Source organism: Anabrus simplex, chromosome 4, assembly GCF_040414725.1.
Source record: "Anabrus simplex isolate iqAnaSimp1 chromosome 4, ASM4041472v1, whole genome shotgun sequence".
NCBI lineage: Eukaryota > Metazoa > Arthropoda > Insecta > Orthoptera > Tettigoniidae > Anabrus > Anabrus simplex.
In genome coordinates, this window is record NC_090268.1 from 46625310 (window position 1) to 46647533 (window position 22224).

Below are 22224 nucleotides of genomic sequence, written 5' to 3' on the forward strand. Positions count from 1 at the left end.
CTCAGCCTCGGGAGGTCAACTGAGTAGAGGTGGGTTCGATTCCCACCTCAGCCAATCCTGGAAGTGGTTTTCCGTGGTTTCCCACTTCTCCTCCAGGCGAATGCCGGGATGGTACCTAACTTAAGGCCTCGGCCGCTTCCTTCCCTCTTCCTTGCCTATCCCTTCCAATCTTCCCATCCCTCCACAAGGCCCCTGTTCAGCATAGCAGGTGAGGCCGCCTAGGCGAGGTACTGGTCATACTCCCCAGTTGTATCCCCCGACCAAGAGTCAGAAGCTCCAGGACACTGCCCTTGAGGCGGTAGAGGTGGGATCCCTCGCTAAGTCGGAGGGAAAAACCGAACCTGGAGGGTAAACAGATGATGATGATGATGATGATGAGCAAAATAATTTAAATGGTTCAAAATATTCTGTGTTGATGCCTCTAAATTTGCAGATGCCATCTCCAGCATGTTATTGACGAAGCTAACGAATGTGGAGGGGAAATTTGAAATCATTCCTGACGGGGTAAAATATGATCTCTTTACATACATACATACATACATACATACATACATACATACATACATACATACATACATACATACATACATACATTTCTTTTTGGCTGGTTGCTGTACGTCGCACCGACACAGGTCTTATGGCGACGATGGGACAGGAAATGGCTAGGAGTGGGAAGGAAGCGGCAGTGGCCTTAATTAAGGTACAGCCCCAGCATTTGCCTGGTGTGAAAATGGGAAACCACGGAAAACCATTTTCAGGGCTGCCGATAGTGGGGTTCGAACCTACTATCTCCCGAATACTGCATACTGACCGCAATTAAGCGACTGCAGCTATCGAGCTCGGTACATATATACATACATATATACACTGACTGACAGAGCAAATGCAACACCAAGAAGGAGTGGTTCGAAAGGGATGAAAGTTGGGGAAAAAACAGAGACGGCACGGACGAATAATTGATGTTTATTTCAAACCGATATGCAGGTTACACAATGCGCACGGCATCGACTCAGTAGGATGTAGGACCACCGCGAGCGGCGATGCACGCAGAAACACGTCGAGGTACAGAGTCAATAAGAGTGCGGATGGTGTCCTGAGGGATGGTTCTCCATTATCTGTCAACCATTTGCCACAGTTGGTCGTCCGTACGAGGCTGGGGCAGAGTTTGCAAACGGCGTCCAATGAGATCCCACACGTGTTCGATTGGTGAGAGATCCGGAGAGTACGCTGGCCACGGAAGCATCTGTACACCTCGTAGAGCCTGTTGGGAGATGCGAGCAGTGTGTGGGCGGGCATTATCCTGCTGAAACAGAGCATTGGGCAGCCCCTGAAGGTACGGGAGTGCCACCGGCCGCAGCACATGCTGCACGTAGCGGTGGGCATTTAACGTGCCTTGAATACGCACTAGAGGTGACGTGGAATCATACGCAATAGCGCCCCAAACCATGATGCCGCGTTGTCTAGCGGTAGGGCGCTCCACAGTTACTGCCGGATTTGACCTTTCTCCACGCCGACGCCACACTCGTCTGCGGTGACTATCACTGACAGAACAGAAGCGTGACTCATCGGAGAACACGACGTTCCGCCATTCCCTCATCCTCATCCAAGTCGCTCTAGCCCGGCACCATGCCAGGCGTGCACGTCTATGCTGTGGAGTCAATGGTAGTCTTCTGAGCGGACGCCGGGAGTGCAGGCCTCCTTCAACCAATCGACGGGAAATTGTTCTGGTCGATATTGGAACCTGTTGAAGAATGGCGGTTGACGTGGCGTGCGGGGCTGCCACCGCTTGGCGGCGGATGCGCCGATCCTCGTGTGCTGACGTCACTCGGGCTGCGCCTGGACCCCTCGCACGTGCCACATGTCCCTGCGCCAACCATCTTCGCCACAGGCGCTGCACCGTGGACACATCCCTATGGGTATCGGCTGCGATTTGACGAAGCGACCAACCTGCCCTTCTCAGCCCCGATCACCATACCCCTCGTAAAGTCGTCTGTCTGCTGGAAATGCCTCCGTTGACGGCGGCCTGGCATTCTTAGCTATACACGTGTCCTGTGGCACACGACAACACGTTCTACAATGACTGTCGGCTGAGAAATCACGGTACGAAGTGGGCCATTCGCCAACGCCGTGTCCCATTTATCGTTCGCTACGTGTGCAGCACAGCGGCGCATTTCACATCATGAGCATACCTCAGTGACGTCAGTCTACCCTGCAATTGGCATAAAGTTCTGACCACTCCTTCTTGGTGTTGCATTTGCTCTGTCAGTCAGTGTACATACATACATACATACATACATACATACATACATACATACATACATACATACATACATACATACATACATACATACATACATACATACATACATACAGTATTTCTACAACTATCAAACCAAAATGTACCCAGCAAGTGTCTGTGCGGTTTGTGTCACGTGGATATCAGCTTGGCTCTCGCTCTTATTCGACCATGTAAGTAACTTCTATTTGTATTTTCTTGTACTAGTTCATGAAGCTTTTATTTACTGTGTGTATGCAATGACGTTATATGTATGTAAGTCTATACCAATTGTTACGAAAAAGTTTATGTTTACGACTATCTTCTATATATTAAAAGAGTTTACAAAATACAGCTTTGGCAAATCCGTCCGACCGATCTACTAGCCCGATTTGCTTCAGTTTTGTTCCATACTCTCCTGGATTACGTACCTCTAACCATGGAAGAAATACTGTTCCCTGCTAGATTCTCTTTCATTCTCTAACATTTCCCAGCGTCCAGATATACTCAATAGATGGCAGAGCGTCCCTAATAACTTAGATGCTGCTAAAAGAAAAATGTCTGCGTACAAACAGACCCCATCATGACCTACGCCCTAGATATTATCCATGTCGGTGCGACGTAAAGCAAGTAGCAAAAAAAAGTATTATCTGTGAACACGTATAGTGGTGTAGTGGTTAGTGTGATTAGCTGCCACCCCCGGAGGCCCGGGTTCGATTCCCGGCTCTCCCACGAAATTTGAAAAGTGGTACGAGGCCTGGAACGGGGTCCACTCAGCCTCGGGGGGTCAACTGAGTAGAAGTGGGTTCGATTCCCACCTCAGCCATTCTGGAAGTGGTTTTCCGTGGTTTTCCACTTCTCCTCCAGGCAAATGCCGGGATGGTACCTAACTTAAGACCACGGCTGCTTCCTTCCCTCTTCCTTGTCTATCCCTTCCAATCTTCCCCCCCCCCAAGGCCCCTTTTCAGCATAGCAAGTGAGGCTGCCTAGGCGAGGTACCGGTCATCCTCCCCAGTTGTATCCCCCGACCCAAAGGCTGAAGTACCAGGACACAGTCCTTGAGGTGGTAGAGTTGGGATCCTTCGCTGAGTCCGAGGGAAAAACCTCTGCTATTTTGCTTAACGTCGCACCGACACAGATAAGTCTTATGGCGACGATGGAATAGGAAAGGTCTAGGAAGTGGAAGGAAGCGGCCGTGGCCTTAATTAAAGTACAGCCCCGGTATTTGCCTGGTGTGAAAATGGGAAACCACGGAAAACCATCTTCAAGGCAGCCGACAATGGGTCTCGAACCCACTATCTCCCGATTACTGGATACTGGCCACACTTGAGCAACTGCAGCTATCGAGCTCGGTGAGGGAAAAACCGACCCTGGAGGGTAAACAGATGAAGCAGAAGAAGAAGAAGGTAAATGGGAGAAGAAACTTAGTTGAATTTTTTATTTATGAGCTCTAGGGGCCCTTCTCTGTGGTGTAGTGGTTAGCGTGATTAGCTGCCACCCCCGGACGCCCGGTTCCCACCTCAGCCATCCTCGAAGTGGTTTCTCACTTCTCCTCCAGGCAAATGGTGGGATGGTACCGGCCGCAGCCGCCTGGGCAAGGTACTGGTTCTCCTTCCAGGTGTATACCCCCGACCAAGAGTCTCACGCTCCAGGACAACCCACTTGAGACGGTAGAGGTGGGATCCCTCGCCGAGTCCGAGGAAGAAACCAACCCCGGAGGGTAAACAGATGAACTCTATTGGATGGGGGTCTTTAGAGGGGTGGGGAGCTAATTTTGATGTTCGCAGCATAATGGGAAAACGGTGGCACATACATTCGTGAAACTCAGTTTTTACGTTCAAGATAAGAGAAGGAAAATACTACGGTGCAAATTATTTTATTTTAGGGGAGAACGCAGTGATATAAAGACTAAAAAAACATACGCAACACATAAACAGATGACTTCTCTAGAACAGTGATAAGCTGCCAGCAACTCACAGAATAACTGATTACGCGTTAAATATACGAGCGACACAGACGGAGAATGAAGAAAGGGAACAAGCGACTGCTGTTCCCGCCACTGTGATTCCTTCCTGCGCGAAATAATTTACGAAATGGAAATCTTGAGTTATTTTAATAACATGTGGGCAAAATTAAAGGCTTCATCCTTTTTCTTTCCTTCATAACGTAATATAAAGTATATTATAATATTCCTTAATCACGATGAATTATGAGTATCTAAGAGGGGGTAGATTCGCTGCTTGTAGGTCCATAAGAGCAATATTGTTTTCCTAACATCGGAATGAACTATAGCAGTCTGGAATCTATCGCCTTACGCTCCGTTCCTCTTGTGGTTGAAGTTAAATATTCACAGCCCATGACAGCTAAACGCTGAATATTCAGAGGCCTGTCCATCCTTGTCAGTCATCCCTAGTACTTCGGTGTAATTGTTCGCATTAAGTATAGTAGGTTATCGAAGTTCCGTTTGAATAGGTTCTTTTCAACGTCTGATACAACGTCAGATGGGCAAACATGTTTAGCAACACACACCTCAGCATAAGCGCTTAAGACAACACTTAAGTTTATTGCTTGTCAAGTTACTACCGATTACTACGAACCTCTACCTGGGACAGGTCTTATTTCGAGTAACTCTATCCTGACATGCAAGAACAAACAAATGAAACGTGTCAGAAAAAAAGACGACTTGCAGTGGTGTCTTAACGGCGCACTAGCTCCAGCGTCTTGGAAAGGTGTAGCATTCCAACTGATGAGCCCGCTGCTACACTGGGGCGAAGCGCTGGTAGTTCCACGATTGAAAAGGCCAAAAGACTTAAGGAGATTAAATGTTTTTGACATTACGCAATGGATGAAATTAAACTATGGTTTCCTTCTAGGAACCTTATTTTTTGATATAGGCCAAAGGCAGGCATTTATACAAGTGGAGGCACATGCTTCCCCTAGTGCACCATCACTCCATTGTTCTATATACGAGGCTTGCAGTGGTGTCTCAACGTCGTACTAGCTCCAGCATCTTGGAAAGGTGTAGCATTCCAACTGATGAGCCCACTGCTACACTGGGGCGAAGCGCTGGTAGTTCCACGATTGAAAAGGCCTAACGACTTAATGAGCTTAAGCAAAACGTACTCAGAATTTATCGAAATAATAATTAGGTATATTATCTTAGCGTATCTTGTTAGATAATGAACAGAACAGTAAAATGCATGTATCGAATAAAAGCAAATACAATTCTTTGTGCTTAGGTTTCTACAGAAACGAATTCACAATTCCTGACTCATTTCTAGTAGCAGTGGCTAACATAAATTTAAGGAAACCTTATAATTAATATGCATTTGTTTATTAGGAAAAGAAAGAGATTAAATACAAACCGGGAATCAAAATCAGACAAATAGATAAATTCCTCTTAATCAGAAGGCACTGCCCGTCGACTACAACTATACAGTATATGCAGACGAGAATGCACAGTTCAGTTTTTCACGATTCCGGCTGCATTTTACAACTCCCAATTCCCGTCTTCTCTCTTATGTATTTTTAATTTTACGTTCATCAGAAAAGGCCACAGTAATAATTAAATAATACATAAACACGGGAAAGAAATTAATGTTTAATGTAACACAGTATTTAGAGTAACCGTAGGACGAGAAATTCTTAAGTAAGAGTCCCATTCCCACACAGAACCTCCAGTAATGATTCGAAGTATATATTACATACGTAAGACATGCATACATACATCATCATCATTATAGACCGTTATGCCTTTCAGCGTTCAGTCTGCAAGCCTCTGAGAATGTACTGAATGTCACCGCAGTGCTCTATTTGCAACTATTCTCCGGACCACCTTTTGAGCAGACTAAAGCGGAAGTGCGTTTATAGACCAGGGGATGGCGCGGGCGACAGGGGCAGCGCCTACGGTGTTGTCACACGGTAGGTGAGGGGGCAAGAGGGGTGCGCTACTCAGGGCGAGTTTTGGCAATGGTGCAGTCAATGCGGGGCTGCCATACTTACTCACTCAGTGGATGTCCTGACCACGTGAGTGCAGTTCCAATCATAGTCTGTTTAAAACAGCAGTGAGATAATTTTATCAGTGTGCTTCGCTTTTACCGTGTATGTGCGTATTGTGTGCAAATTCATAATTCTTGTAGTCTCTTGTACGTTTGTAGGTTTCTTCTTACTCGTTATTGGATATTATTGTGCAATGGATCCGAACAAAAATTCACCAGACTGTTATAAGTTGAAGAAGAAACGCAAGATCTGTCAGTTTCAAGTTAATTCCAGTACGAGTACATAATCCTCACTTTTCTCGCTTATTCAAAAATTGCCCGTGAGGAATGAGGCCATATATTTAGATAATAATAGTGAATAATAAATAAAATAAGATAATAAAATAAAAATAGTAATAATTTAATAAATGTAATACTTACTGTTTATGTCAAAAGAATTCGTTCGCAATGCTTTAATCGTGAAATTGTAGTTAGTACATTAAAACTGTGAAAGCCTCCGTTGCTCAGGTGGCAGCGCGTCGGCCTTTCAACGCTGGGTTCCGTGGTTCAAATCCCGGTCAATCCATGTGAGATTTGTGCTGGACAAAGCGGAAGCGGGACAGGTTTTCTCCGGGAACTCCAGCTTTCTCTGTCACCTTTCATTCCAGCATCACTCTCCAGTATAATGTAATTTCATCTATCAGTCATTAATCATTGCCCCAGAGGAGTGAGACGGGCTTCGGCAGCCGGCTCAATTCCTATCCTCTCCGCAAGATGGGGCTTCATTTATTCCATACCTGACCCGGTCATTGACTGGAAAACAGATTGTAGGTTTTCACATTTAAAATTTAATTCAGTAAATTAATTGTTTAAAGATGTAAGCCGTTAAAAAACTGTATGGGATTCTAACACGCAGACGTTAGTGTATTAATTATAAATTCATTCGAGGTTCAATCCGTGAGCTGTGCTGTATTATAGTGGTGGAGTACAACTTTGAATGGCGCGCCGGCTCGTTTGGCAACCACGGCGAGTGTGACGAGACAATGACGTCACATCCGCTTTAGTCTGCTCAAAAGGTGGTTCGGAGAATAGTGCTGTGGCCTCATATAGTTCTATATCTCTTATCATTAAATCGTTAGAAACCGAGTCTAACCATCATCGTCTTGTTCTCCCTCTACTCCTCTTACCCTCCATAACAGAGTCCATTATTCTCCTAGGTAACCTATCCTCCTTCATACGCCTCACATGACCCCACCACCGAAGCCGGTTTATGCGTACAACTTCATCCATCGAGTTCATTCCTAACTTAGCCTTTATCTCCTCATTCCCGGTACCCTACTGCCACTGTTCCCACCTATTTGTTCCAGCAATAATTCTCGCTACTTTCATGTCTGTTACCTCTAATTTCTGAATGAGATATCCTGAATCCACCCAGATTTCTCTCCAGCAAAGCAAGGTTGGTCTGAAAACAAACCGATGTAAAGATAGTTTCGTTCGGGAGCTGACTTCCTTCTTACAGAATACTGTTGGTCGCCATTGCGAGCTCACTGCATTAGCTTTACTGCACCTTGATTCAATCTCACAATACGACCATCCTGGGAGAACACACAACCTAAATACTCGAAATTATCTACATATTCCAGCTTTGTATCACCAATCTGATATTCAGTTCTCTTGGATGCCCTACCTACTGACATCAATTTAGTCTTTGAAAGGCTCATTTTCATACCATACTCATTGCATCTATTTTCAAGTTTCAAGATATTAGACTGCAGGCTTTCGGCACAGTCTGCCATTAAGATCAAGTCGTCAGCCTAGGCCAGACTGCTTACTACATTTCCACCTAACTGAATCCCTCCCTGCCACTTTATACATTTCAGCAGATGATAAACTACGAACAATAAAGGTGAAAGATTACAGCCTTGTGTGAACCCTGTAAGTACCTTGAACTAAGAACTCATTCCACTGTCAATTCTCACTGCAGCCCAATTGTCTATATAAGTGCCTTTGATTGATTTTAATAATCTACTCTCAATTTATATTTAATAAAATAACATAAATGTAAATAATAAAGCTACAAACTACAAAAATAGGGATTATTTAAATTGTAACTCACGTAGACTGCCACTCGTATCGATGTTACTTGCCCCCGATAGAATTAACAAACACTTTTTTTTACGACAGGTAATTTTGTTTGCTTCGATCGAGCACCTCGTTCGACCGTCACAATTCACATGATCAGGTTACAAGGTTTGACAAAGAAAGGCATGATAGCATCAGGAAAGATGCTAAGCCGACAGCAGATGACGTAGGATGATGAGTAACGTAATGCGAAACTCTGGAACATGAAATACTTCATCCTGAGCTGAGAGAAACTTCACCACAGACAAGCAAAGTTTGGACATATTTCCAGAGTGGCGGGAGATTTAAATGAGAGATAGTGTCATCTCACTAGTCAATGGGTTAGCTTACTATTCTTTGAGGCATGGTGGAAGCTAAGAGAAAGTCAATAATACAACCTGGGTATGCCCAACGAGCTAGAATAACATAGACAGACTGATGGGCTGCCAGGCTGAAGCTAATTGAACGAACGTCCGCCATGTTTCCGGTGGTCACATAAACAAGGGTGCGTGGTTGTCGAATATCGAAAACAATTGAAAATACTCATTATATAATTGTGACGTTATTACAGTAATATATATTTATGTAGTTCGGGATCTGACGCTATTCGAGAAGCCGTATAATTAAATTACGTGTATGTATGGCACAGCTAATGGAACATTTGTCTACGTTTCTCCTGCTCATTACGTATGAGATTATTGTGGCATATCGTCACCGAATTAATCTGAAACATTTTTCCGTGTTGCTAGTATGTGTTGTATATGAGACGGCAAAGCGAACTCTGATGCCCTTTATCCGTGACTTGTATAACTAGTCTTATGTACGGACACTTATCTCTAGAGCGCACAACGATCGCTAGACATTACCGCTCTCGGGCGGGCTGCTTGGGAAAGAGGCTCTCTGCTGTTGGAACTGGTCGCGTGTGGACGTTTTGGGATAATGGCTCTCTTTTCATCTTCCAATATGGAGGATCCTCCGACTGGTTTCGGCTAAAAATGTAGTAGTACATCCCATTTAGGGATTGGTTTTGTTTTTCCAATGTTAATATCTTAAAGTAATATGCAATATTTAAATTTGTTTTAAACGTTATTTTTTGGTGTTTACCAGTGCATAGGTCGATACCGGTAAGTTACTTTGGATATCTCGCTACGTTGTAAGTACTCAATTTATGATATTTCTTCTGTTCATGTAATATTACCTTATTTGTCGTTTTATTTATTTTATGAGCTTCCTGTGGTTAGATTTTCTAGGTCGGTATTCTCTTTTCTGTACGCCGTTTATGTGCCATATGGTACCATTTAAATGATATATTATTGTGTGACCGGTAACTTTGAAAAATCTTGGCCTTTCAAAATTTTATCTTCCCCCTCTGATATATTTTTATTCTGCTCGTTTGGCGTGTGGTTCATGGTATTTTTTCCCTTGTTGCGTGTGTTGTTGCTATGTATTGCGGGTCTTTGCTGTGTTATTCTTGCCCACGGTTGTGCCAGTTTTCATTTTGTCATTCTGTTCTGGTTTAATTGATATTCTTTACGTTGGTTTCGACTCCGTAATGACCGTGTGTTGACCTATGCGCTGCGTTATCACCAGTTGTCACCTTTTTCCTTCTTACTTGATATTATTATTAGTATCGATAGATTAGTTTTCGTAAATGTTAAATTCATTTTGGTAATATTCTCCTAAGATACCTAAAAAAAATGACATAGTTTGAGTATGACTATTATTCATTAGTTCACGTTTGATAAGTTCTTAGTTACCCTTATTATTTTAAAACATTCATTTACTAAAAATGTTGTGTCAAACACAAATATTACTTTCCAATACGTAAATTATTTTAAAATGCCTGTCTACGCATTATTCATTTATTTATACTTCACATTGTTGGTTTATTCCTAGATTATATTTAATAATGTAATATTCTGAAGTGATAGTTCCTTTAAAAATGATATTAGTTCGTTGGGGTTTTTGGACAGTTCTTAGTGAAAGGTTTCTAACGTTCGCTATACTTATCTTTATTCACATTGTTGTATTATCTTATCTCTTCCTTGCCCAATTACGTAACTGTGCCATTGTTGTTCTTATTTGGGACTTTCTTCTTGTTCTTGCGTGGCGTAGGTAATGTTACGATTATTATTGTTTTGGTCTTGAGATGAGATCGTGTTTGACTCTCCGTGTATGTTGAAGTCTTGAGTCACTGGACCTGCCTTGTTCTCTAACTTACTGACTATGGGTTTTAAATTTGTTGATTTTCTTATACGGTGGTTTTTATGTGAGGTTTGTGTTTAATTTATTTGTGTCGAATTTTTTCTCATTTTGTTCTGGCTTATGTGTTAAATATTTTTCCTCGAGATATATTTGTGTTTTAATTTCCCGCGATGATTTATGGATCTGTCTCTCTGTTCAGATTTCGGGCGTGTGATTCCTCCACTAGGGATTGTCCTAAGACCTCAAGGTTACTCAGCCTAACAATTCGTCCCATATTTTAGCTTTCCAAATCTGATTTTATGTTTAAAGAAAAAGAGAAGGACTTGTATGGGTAAAAGTTTAAGTTAGTTTAAGGAGCTCCTTACATAGTCTATTTAGTAAATTGAATATATTTATTTTTAAATGCTATATTTATTTAAATTTCATCGTTGCCTTTTTGTTGAAAAATATTATATTAATACAGATCTGTTTACTTATATTTTAAACTTTTCTTTTACTTTACTAAGATATTGAAAACTTTCAAATTTCGTTTTCAAAAACCTATTTAAAGGTATTCAATTTTATTTAATGTATATTATTTAACCTAATTATAGTCTTTTTGAAATATGGTGTTATTTTTGACGTCCGGCTCAACATTTCCCGGGGATCTAAGCCTCTTGTTTTTATGGGATGGGTTTTCAGCGCAGTTTCTTGCTTTCAGTTATGTATGGTAAGTTATATATCTGAGTGCTGTATTGTGTTATGGTTTGTTTTTCCAGCCTTGTCGTGCACATTACCCTATGGCGTTGTTTATCATAACGCAATTCTTTGTCATCTCGGGGTGGCGTTGCAGTTGGTAGCAGAGCGTGGTTTCGATCCACGGACCTCTGGGTTATGGACCCAGCACCCTTGTTAATGCCATTGAAGAATTAAGTGATATAATTAATTCATTTGGGGACATTACGCCATCCTTGGCCCAGTTGAAAAGAATCATCATCATTTCATCCTCATCACGACCCGCAGGTTGCCTACGGGAGTAAAATCAAAAGACCTGCACCGGGCGAGCCGAAAATTTCATCGGACACTCCCGGCACTAAAAGCCATACGCCATTTCGTTCATCCACTCATCTACATGGAGATATTTCTCTTTCACCTAACGCCTTACTGCATAGATCATTTCAGAACGATAGTTTGTGACTGGCCATGCGATCCCAGCATGCCGCTTCTGATCACGGGGAACTAAATTGAAGCATCGAGTGATAGTCTGAATCAGTTCCTGAACAAGTTCAGATCAAATGTCCTGTCTTCAACAAAATTTCACTTATTTATCAGCATTGTGAGGATAAAATAAAAGATATGCAAGTTCGCTACGCTCACTTCTCTTACAAACACCCCTCCCCGATAACACCGCCTGGGTAAGGTGCTTTCCACCGGAAACCTGAGCGGCAGTGATGTCACTACTTAACCCTACATCTTTTTTGGGTAGATATTGAACATCGCAGTGACAGAGGGAGATTTTTGGCGAAATTGAGAGAGGAAAAGGCTGGTACTGAGAAAGTAGTGCTACACAGATCATTTCAGCACAATAGTTAGCGACTGGCCCTTTAATCCCAACATACTGCTTCTGTTCACCGGGGATTTTAAACAATGAGGCGTCGAACGATCGCCTGAAACATTTTCTGAGCAAGTTCAGGTCGGTGTTAGCTACGGATCAACTGCTTTCACTACTATAAAGAATACCACGATGTACTTAACGTTCTATAGAGACATAATTGTAGCGTGTGAGGACAACTTGGCTTTAATGATTATGCAGGCCCGGCTCTAGCTGGTGTGACTGTAAAAAGGGTGTATACGTCTCTGGTAATACCAATGTTAGAGTACGGCTCCAGTGTATGGGACCCTCACCAGGACGAGAACTGGAAAAAAAATTCAAAGCAAAGCTACACGATTTGTATTCCGTCTTCACGACTAAAGAGTTAATACGTGCCCTCGCCCCGAAGTCCTGAAGGGTGAGGAAGGTGAAAGTCTAGGTGTAAGACACATCTCTAAATGCAATAGGCATCTTGATGTTGTTGGGGAGTACGGAGCTGGCAAGATTGACTGAAGTGGAGTAGCTCTTTCCGGGCACATCCCCAATTGAGGTAAACGCCTGCCATTCTTAAACCTGTAGCGGTACGGGGAATGGCACCCGGGACTCCGAGCTAATCGTTACTCCACGGAGGCGGACATCTTGACAGCTGTCAACGGTGGGGTTCGAATCCTGTATCTCGTGAGCTGAACCTTTCAGCTACACAGTCCCTACCGTGTAGCCAACTTAATCAGTCATTGCAAGATGCTGACGGAGATGCCCTGAATTCGACCCCTGGGGTTGACGAATTCTAAACTGGCTTGAAGGGTCTGGACCAAGTAAGGACAGCTGAGGCCTGATCAAACAAGCCGCGAATTCACAACCCGCTCAAAGAAATAACGGCCGAAATATTGGTACAAAGGCTCACTCATTTTAATTCTTTTCCAAAAAAAAATAAAAAAAATAGGGGAACTAGAAAACCCCGTGGATGTAGTATCGACTTAAAAATAACCTATACCTCTTCCCCCATTTGCAAGCTGTGGTCGTTTAATGCGAGGGATCTGAATTCTGCTGTTCATTTAGAATGTCGGTGCTTTGGCATATAGTGTGTGTGTGTATTTCATACTATTACTCATCAGCGTTAAGGACGTGACCAAAAACTGTTTCTAATCGTAATGTTGGTAACGGACATAAGACGATATTAGGTATTTCTGTCGTGGAATTCAATTGCTGAGGACGGCCGCTCCCAAGCGGTTGAGACCATCCAATGAAGCATGTAATTTCTATCATTACTGCATAGCGGAATTTAATATTGAAAAGCATTACTAACAAACTTCTGTCCACTGAAATTTCGGTTATCCAATGTGGTACCACTGGTTACTAAGAAGACGGAATAACTGTATCTCTCACTCACTCAATCACTCACTCACTACTGATCTGCATTTAGGGCAGTCGCCCAGGTGGCAGATTCCCTATCTGTTATTTTCCTAGCCTTTTCTTAAATGATTGCAAAGAAATTGGAAATTTATTGGACATCTCCCTTGGTAAGTTATTCCAATCCCTAACTCCCCTTCCTATAAACGAATATTTGCCCCAGTTTGTCCTCTTGAATTCCAACTTTATCTTCATATTGTGATCTTTCCTACTTTTAAAGACACCATCCAAACTTATTCGTCTACTGATGTCCTCCCATGCCATCTCTCCACTGACAGCTCGGAACTTACTACTTAGTCGAGCAGCTCGTCTCCTTTCTCCCAAGTCTTCCCAGCCCAAACTTCGCAACATTTTTGTAACGCTACTCTTTTGTCGGAAATCGCCCAGAACAAATCGAGTTGCTTTTCTTTGGATTTTTTCCAGTTCCTGAATCAAGTAATCTCCCATACACTGGAACCATACTCAAGTTGAGGTCTCACCAGAGACAAATGTGCTCTCTCCTTTACATCCTTACTACAACCCCTAAATACTCTCATAAACAAGTGCAGAGATCTGTACCCTTTATTTACAATCATATTTATGTGATTACCCCAATGAAGATCTTTCGTTATATTTATACCTAGGTATTTACAATGATCCCCAAAGGGAACTTTCACCCCATCAACGCAGTAATTAAAACTAAGAGGCCTTTTCCTATCTGTGAAACTTTTTTTCTTTTTGCTAGTTGCTTTACGTCGCACCGACACAGATAGGTCTCATGGCGACGATGGGACAGAGAAGGGCTAGGAGTGGGAAGGAAGCGGCCGTGGCCTTAATTAAGGTACAGCCCCAGCATTTGCCTGGTGTGAAAATGGGTAACCACGGAAAACCATCTTCAGGGCTGCCGACCATGGGGTTCGAACCCACTATCTCCCGAATACTGGATACTGGCCGCACTTAAGCGACTACAGCTATCGAGCTCGGTATTTGTGAAACTCACAACCTGACTTTTATCCCTGTTTATCATCATACCATTGCCTACTGTCCATCTCACAACATTATCGAGGTCATTTTGCAGTTGCTCACAATCTTGTAACTTATTTATTACTCTGTACAGAATAACATCATCTGCGAAAAGCCTTATCTCTGATTCCACTTCTTTACACATATCATTGATATATATAAGAAAACATAAAGGTCCAATAATATTGCCTTGAGGAATTCCCCTCTTAATTTTTCTCTGAGTTCTATTTTCTAGAAACAGAGCCACCCATTCAGTCACTCTTTTGTCAAGTCCAATTGCGCTCAGTTTTGCCAGTAGTCTCCCATGATCTACCCTATCAAATGCCTTAGACAGGTCAATCACGATACAGTCCAATTGACCTCCTGAATCCAGGATATCTGCTATATCTTGCTGGAATCCTACAAGTTGGGCTTCAGTGGAATAACCTTTCCTAAACCCAAACTGCCTTCTGTCAAACCATTTACTAATTTTGCAAACATGTCTTATATAATAAGAAAGAATGCTTTCCCAAAGCTTACATACAATGCATGTCAAACTGACTGGCCTGTAATTTTCAGCTTTATGCCTATCACCCTTTCCTTTATATATAGGGGCTACTATAGCAACTCTCCATTCATTTGGTAAAGTTCCTTCATGCAAACAAAAATCAAACAAGTACTTCAGGTATGGTACTATATCCCAACCCATTGTCTTTAGTATATCCTCCGAAACCTTATCAATTCCAGCTGCTTTTCTAGTTTTCAACTTTTGTATCTTACTGTAAATGTCATTGCTGTCATAGGTAAATTGTAATAATTCTTTAGTATTAGTCACCTCCTCTATCTGGACATTGTCCTTGTAACCAACAATCTTTACATACTGCTGACTGAATATTTCTGCCTTTTGAAGATCCTCGCATACACACTCCCCTTGTTCATTAATTATTCCTGGAATGTCCTTCTTGGAACCTGTTTCTGCCTTAAAGTACCTATACATACTCTTCCATTTTTCACTAAAATTAGTGTGGCCACCAATTATGCTTGCCATTATGTTATCCTTAGCTGACTTCTTTGCTATATTCAATTTCCTAGTAAGTTCCTTCAATTTCTCCTTACTTCCACAGTCATTTCTAACTCTATTTCTTTCCAACCTGCACCTCCTTCTTAGTCTCTTTACTTCCCTGTTATAATACAGTGGATCTTTACCATTCCTTACCACCTTTAAAGGTACAAACCTATTTTCACATTCCTCAACAATTGCTTTAAACCCATCCCAGAGTCTGTTTACATTTTTATTTAGCGTTTTCCACCGATCATAGGTGTTTATTGCTCGCATCACATATTGGCTGTCCGGACATTCCGTACCACTTGATTTTTGAGGACATTTCGTACCACGTAGGTCGTTATCTACCTGCGAACGGGTGTCCTGTAATCCTCAGATATTTATGCCAGGACAATCCGTACCACTTGATGTCAAATTGGAATTGCATTTCCACGCCAGTGGCGTAACGAGCCTGACAGACACACTTTAGAAATCAGAAACAAAAATATTTTACAAAATTGCTGACGAAATATTCTACATTATTTTAATCATTGCCCTTAAAACCAAACTTGTCACTTATGTTTATGTAAATATCATCATAAGAAAGTAGATTTTTTGAGGTATAATCCTGAAACTAAACAATACAATAGAAATATGCATCGTGTTCGGGCGCAATGTGCCTGACGAGCATAAGGATGGATACTACTACTATTATTGTGAAGATTTATAAAATACTGCATTATTTCAGTATCAAGTAAGTAAAATAAAAGATTCTGATGAGCTGGCCGATATGGGCCTGACGGTCAGACAGAAACAACACTACTGAAGGATGGAAGTAACTAGGTCCACACGAATGACGAATACGAGATAGGAATGAACACGTGTGCCAATCAAATCAATTCGCCCGACGGTTACATGCCAGATGCGACCGTGCCGGATGCGACCCGGCCATTATCGTGCCAATAGCGACCGAGCGGAAAAGCATCGTGCCGCATGCGACCCATCAATCACTTACAATTGATCTGCATTAAGGGCTGTCACCAAGTGGCAGATTGCTTATAAGTAGCTAACTTGGTCTTTTCTAAAATAAAAGTCTGACACCATTGTTAGCAGGTTCGAGTGCCGTTGGTCGAAAGAAAAATATAAAAATGTTGCTGGCTTTACGTCCCAGTAACTACTTTTATGATTTAAGGAGACGCCGAGGTGCCGGAATTTAGTCCCGCAGGACTTATTTTACGTGCCAGTAAATCCACCGACACAAAGATAACGTATTTGAGCACGTTCAAATACCACCGGACTGAGCCAGGATCGAACCTGCAAGTTGGAGTCGAAAGACCAGCATCTCAACCGTCTGAGCCACTTAGCCTGGATGATAAAAATTTACCATCAGGATGTTGGCCGGCAGGGTAGGAAAGTTGGTGGTAGATAGTTTCTAATCACTAGATTGCATGCCAAAAGCCGGGATTCAAATCCAAAGCTTTTCACAGTTTTCAAATGGAGTGAGGGGATATGATGCTGTTGATGATGACTCGGCCGTCGGATGGCGACGTAAAGCATTGAGCAGACCCCTTGATATTATTCGAGAGAAGTAGGCTACGTGCCGAAACCGGGTGTCATCTCTCCCTACTTCATTATCATAATCCCACATCCAGACGAGCACGCCGCCCAAGGGAGTCAGGTGGAAAGACCTGCACCAGGCAAGGAATGGGAATGGGAAGGAAGCGGCCCTGGTCTTAATTAAAGTACAGCCCCAGCATTTGCCTGGTGTGAAAATGGGAAACCACGGAAAACCATCTTCAGGGCTGCCGACAGTGAGATTCGAACCCACTATCTCCCGGATGCAAGCTCAGGGCCGCGCGCCTCTAACCGCATGGCCAACTCGCCCGGTGGGAAAAGACGTTAACACATCACCATGTTTCGTGTTGTAAAACTAGTTTCCCCCAGAAGTTTTATGTGAAGTAGGGGTAGTAGCTGCTTATAGGACTTATTGAAATGGCATTGCACTTCGTTTAGCTTACCTTATCTTGGGTGATGACACAACTTATCAAATGACAATTTGTTTGTCAACGCCGGTCGCATCCGGCACGGTTACAGATTATGCGGTCGCTAGTGGCACGGGTCGCATGCGGCACGATCGCATCTGGCACGCCACCGCGCCCGACAGAAGGTTAACATCGGTAGTAGTCACACCGTGCGGAGGCTTCTGCGCCAGTAGTGGACAATGGATATGCAAATGAATACATTAATTAGGATATCGTTTTTACTTCGCAATATTTTCCACTCTTTCAAGTGCTACGGAATGTCCCCTCCTAAATATTTTAAAGCCATTAACTGACACTTCGCAGGTAATCAGCCGGTCAAGTGGTACGAAGAACCCACATACTGAACTTCCGACGTGTCACTACAGGTCAGGTCCTGAAGTGCGAGAGCTAAGTGAGTTCGATTGCCATTCAGTTCAGTACTTTACATCGAACAAACTCGGAAGGCCAGCGCTCAACCGTTTGAATACTCAGCCCGGCTACTTTATTTTCATTGTTGAGGGGTGATAACCGAGTGACATGCTCGCTGGCTTCTCACTGAGGAGTCCGTGGCTCGAATCTCGGGCAATGCGCGTGGGACTTTCGAAATGAGAAATCACGTCAATGTAAAACTAGAGATCCCATGCCCTTATCAATTTTCACCTAAAACTATAATAATTCACAAGGTGTGCAGTATTAAAATAACCTTGAGGACCGTCCTTTCTATACCCACACTCAAAGTTAATGCACTTATATAATATCATATAACTCACCAGTACCTTTAATTTAACGTAGTGCACCTCATGGTGTGGTTTCATTATGCTGGCATGCCTGAGGGTCGTAACAGCTGTTGTAATGTAATTATCAGGTCACTCACATGCACTTTTTTCATTCTCCTTTATTATTTCCTAAAATGTATCGTTTGGGTAACAGGGCGTCTCCTCAAACTTCATACTGAGTGAGCCAAGTCACGCTTCACGAAAACGGTGAGTAACTGCATCTTCACAGGTCTAATAATAATAATAATAATAATAATAATAATAATAATAATAATAATAATAATAATAATAATAATAATAATAATAATAATAATAATATGCCTTTGCTGGCAGGAACTAGTGTTTAGAGTGCACAATGTCTTCTGGTATAGGCTAGAGCAATTTTGTTACTTTCATTGACCTGTCTCAGTCTTATCCTTGACTTTGACAATATGAAAGTGCCTGAGGTATGAGCGATGCTAGTAATGCCATTCCTTATGCAGCCAGTCCCTGCTATGAATGGTGCAAAAATATTGCGCAAAGGGTCAGTTGATGCATACATTTCAGTGGGCTTGGCAGAATGATATGTAACAGCAACTTCTGGCTTGGTGAGGAAAGCAACGGGAAACTACCTCACTCCTCATATCCCTAGTACGTCTCTTTAGTGATGCCTAGGCCATCTATGACAGCTGATGGCGGAGCAGTTTAGGATCCAAACAAGCTTAGGGCTGAGGACTGAACATACAATAATAATAATAATAATAATAATAATAATAATAATAATAATAATAATAATAATAATAATAATAGGCTAATAATAAATCTTGCCATTTAAAGTAAACGTAAACTTCCTCAAACCACTAGTTATTCGAAATACACATAAGGGGCCCAGCACACACTACACGTTTTGTAGAAATGCCCAGCATTCTCACAAACAGGGAGAAATCGTATTTTTAAAATAGCTAATAACAGAAGAAAATAAATAAAATGGGGAAGTTTTTTCATAGTTCTCAACCCTAGATATAACCCAAACCCATGGCACTACAGCCCTGAACCGCCTTGGCCTACCAAGTGACCGCTGGTTAGCCAGAAGGCCTGCAGATTACGAGATGTCGTGCGGTAGACACAATGAATCCTCTCGGTCATTATTCTTGGCTTTACAGGCCAGGGCCGCTATCTCACCGTCAGATAGCTCCTCAATTCTAATCACATAGGCTGAGTGAACCACGATCAAGCCCTCAAATCCAGGTAAAAATCCCTGACCTGCCCGGTAATCGAACCCGGGGCCTCCGGGTAAGAGGCAGGCACGCTACCCCTACACCACAGAGCCGGCTCAACGTTAGATATATCAGGGTATTTTTCTTCCTACATTACCTACGGCTGGCCTGAGGGACCCACTAAAACTTTTGTTTACCTTATTCACAATCACTAGTGGAATTTTTATTTATTAGATCTGATTCAACCAAAACTTCAAATAGGGTAATTGATTCCAAAGGTAATTAAGTTTGCTAAAGATCACTTTTACTACACCCATTTTTACATGCATGGCACAACGTTCTTTTTCCGCCTTGCCAAAATTTAAAACACCTGCGCAGTACCAATACACGATAATGCAAGCATGAAAATCCACAGCCTGTTTCCAGTCATTCGACCGGGTCAGGAATGGAATGAATGAAGCCGCCATCCAGCGGCGTGGATAGGAACTGTGCCGGCTACCGAAGCCTGTCCCACTCCTATGGGTCAATGATTAATGAATGATAGATGAAATGAAATGGTATTGGAGAGTGTTGCTGGAATGAATTACTACAGGGAAAACCGGAATACGCGGAGAAAATCCTATCCCACCTCCGCTTTGTCCAGCACGAATCTCACTTAGAGTGGTCGGGATTAGAACCACGGACTAGCGGTGAGGGGCTTGTGCCCTGCCGCCTGAGCCATGGAGGCTTATATAATGCAGTCATGCAAGTCCATAACAAACAAAAATAAAGGGGAACATTTTCATCAAACGACCGACTGCCCGTAGGAACACTCTTTATGACTGAGAATTAGAAATTCCACTAAGATTTTAAATGTTGTTCTAATTTAAGTCTTTCAGTTCATCTTTTATTATTATGCTAATAATAAATTCCCAGCTTGTGCAATTTTCTTTTCTAATCTCAGTTTGCATCCGCCTCTGTAGTATAGTGGTTAGTGTGATTAGCTGCCACCCCCGGAGGCCCGGTTCGAGGGCTGGAACGGGGCCCACCAGCCTCGTGGGGTCAAATGAGTAGAGGGGGTTCGATTCCCACCTCAGCCATTCTTGAAGTGGTTTTCCGTGGTTTCCAATTTCTCCTCCAGGCAAATGCCGGGATGGTACCTAACTTAAGGCCACGGCCGCTTCCTTCCCTCGTCCTCGTCTATCCCTTCCAATCTTCCTATTCTCCCACAAAGCCCCTGTCTAGCATAGCAGATGAGATCGCCTAGGCTAGGTACGGTTCCTCCTCCGCAGTTGTATCCCTGACCCAAAGTATCGCGTTCCAGGACACTGCCCTTGAGGCGCTAGAGGTGGAATCCCTCGCTGAGTCATAGGGTAAAAGGATTAAGAAAGAAGGAAGAAAGCCTTGCTGGTTTCATTCTGTGGCGCCTATTCCGGTTTCGTTTGATCCGCCCGTTATTTTACCGTATTGCTGTAAAATACGAAATACTAAAGTTCAGTATCATTAACGCAATTGTAAAACAACTAGAGTCAAACACTATTTTTCGTTATTGTTAACAAAGTGCTTCGCAAGTTCTGTCTGGTGTAAAAAAAAAAAAAAAATGTAAATACTGTACTTCTACAACAGCGGCCATACAGTGGTTTCATTTCTTTCTTTCTTAATCTGTTTACCCTCCAGGGTTGGTTTTATCCTCGAACTCAGCGAGGGATCCCACTTCTACCGCCTCAGGGGCAGTGTCCTGGAGTTTCAGACTTTGGGTCGGGGGACACAACTGGGGAGGATGACCAGTACTTCGCCCAGGCGGCCCTTACCCGATATGCTGAACAGGGGCCTTGGTGGGCGATGGGAAGATTGGAAGGGATAGACAAGGAAGAGGGAAGGAAGAGGCCGTAGCTTTAAGTTAGGTACCATCCCGGCATTTGCCTGGAGGAGAATTGAGAAACCACGGAAAACCACTTCCAGGATGGCTGAGGTGGGAATCGAACCTACCTCTACTCAGTTGACCTCACGAGGCTGAGTGGACCTCGTTCCAGCCTCGTATCACTTTTCAAATTTCGTGGCAGAGCCGGGAATCGAACCCGGACCTCCGGGGGTGGCAGCTAATCACACTAACCACTACACCACAGAGGCGGACCAGTGGTTTCATACTGCAATAAAATAAGTGTAAAAATCTGCCAAAGTATTAAGTTTTTCTAGAAATAACTTAATTTTGTGTTCTTTAGCATAAGACCATCCAATGTAATGTCAAAATAAGGTAGACCCCCTACTTCTATTTTGAGTGATGGGAAATCTTTTCATCTCCAAATACTTCCGCCATAGCGAGCCTAGTCCTTCCCGGTGTTATTACGCTAATCGCTCCATCAGATAGAATATATCGAACGTTCCAGTCAGCACCAGTAGCGGCTAGGAAGCGTCTTGACGCGACTCTATGGCGCCGCCCCCCATGACAAAACACACGCACAGACATATACTTACAGCTTCAGCTTATCTTTCACGTAAAGAGAGAGATTCGTCAAGCAAATTTCCCACAGCTTTCATTACAGAGTGAGAGAGAATTCTGCGATACGAAACTTTGCTTCTGTTATTTCTCTGCCAGCCTTTTCCTTAAGTCGAAAGTTTCTGGGAATTGCAATGTTTCAGCGTAGGTATTATTTCTTTCTTTCTTTCTTTC

General features: G+C 42.9%; 1 protein-coding gene across 1 annotated transcript in view; it reads left to right on the forward strand.

The window, feature by feature from the left end:
• Window positions 1-22224, forward strand: part of LOC136871603 (peroxiredoxin-6) — a 149665-nt gene that overhangs the window by 111284 nt on the left and 16157 nt on the right. The gene's annotated exons all lie outside the window — the stretch shown is intronic.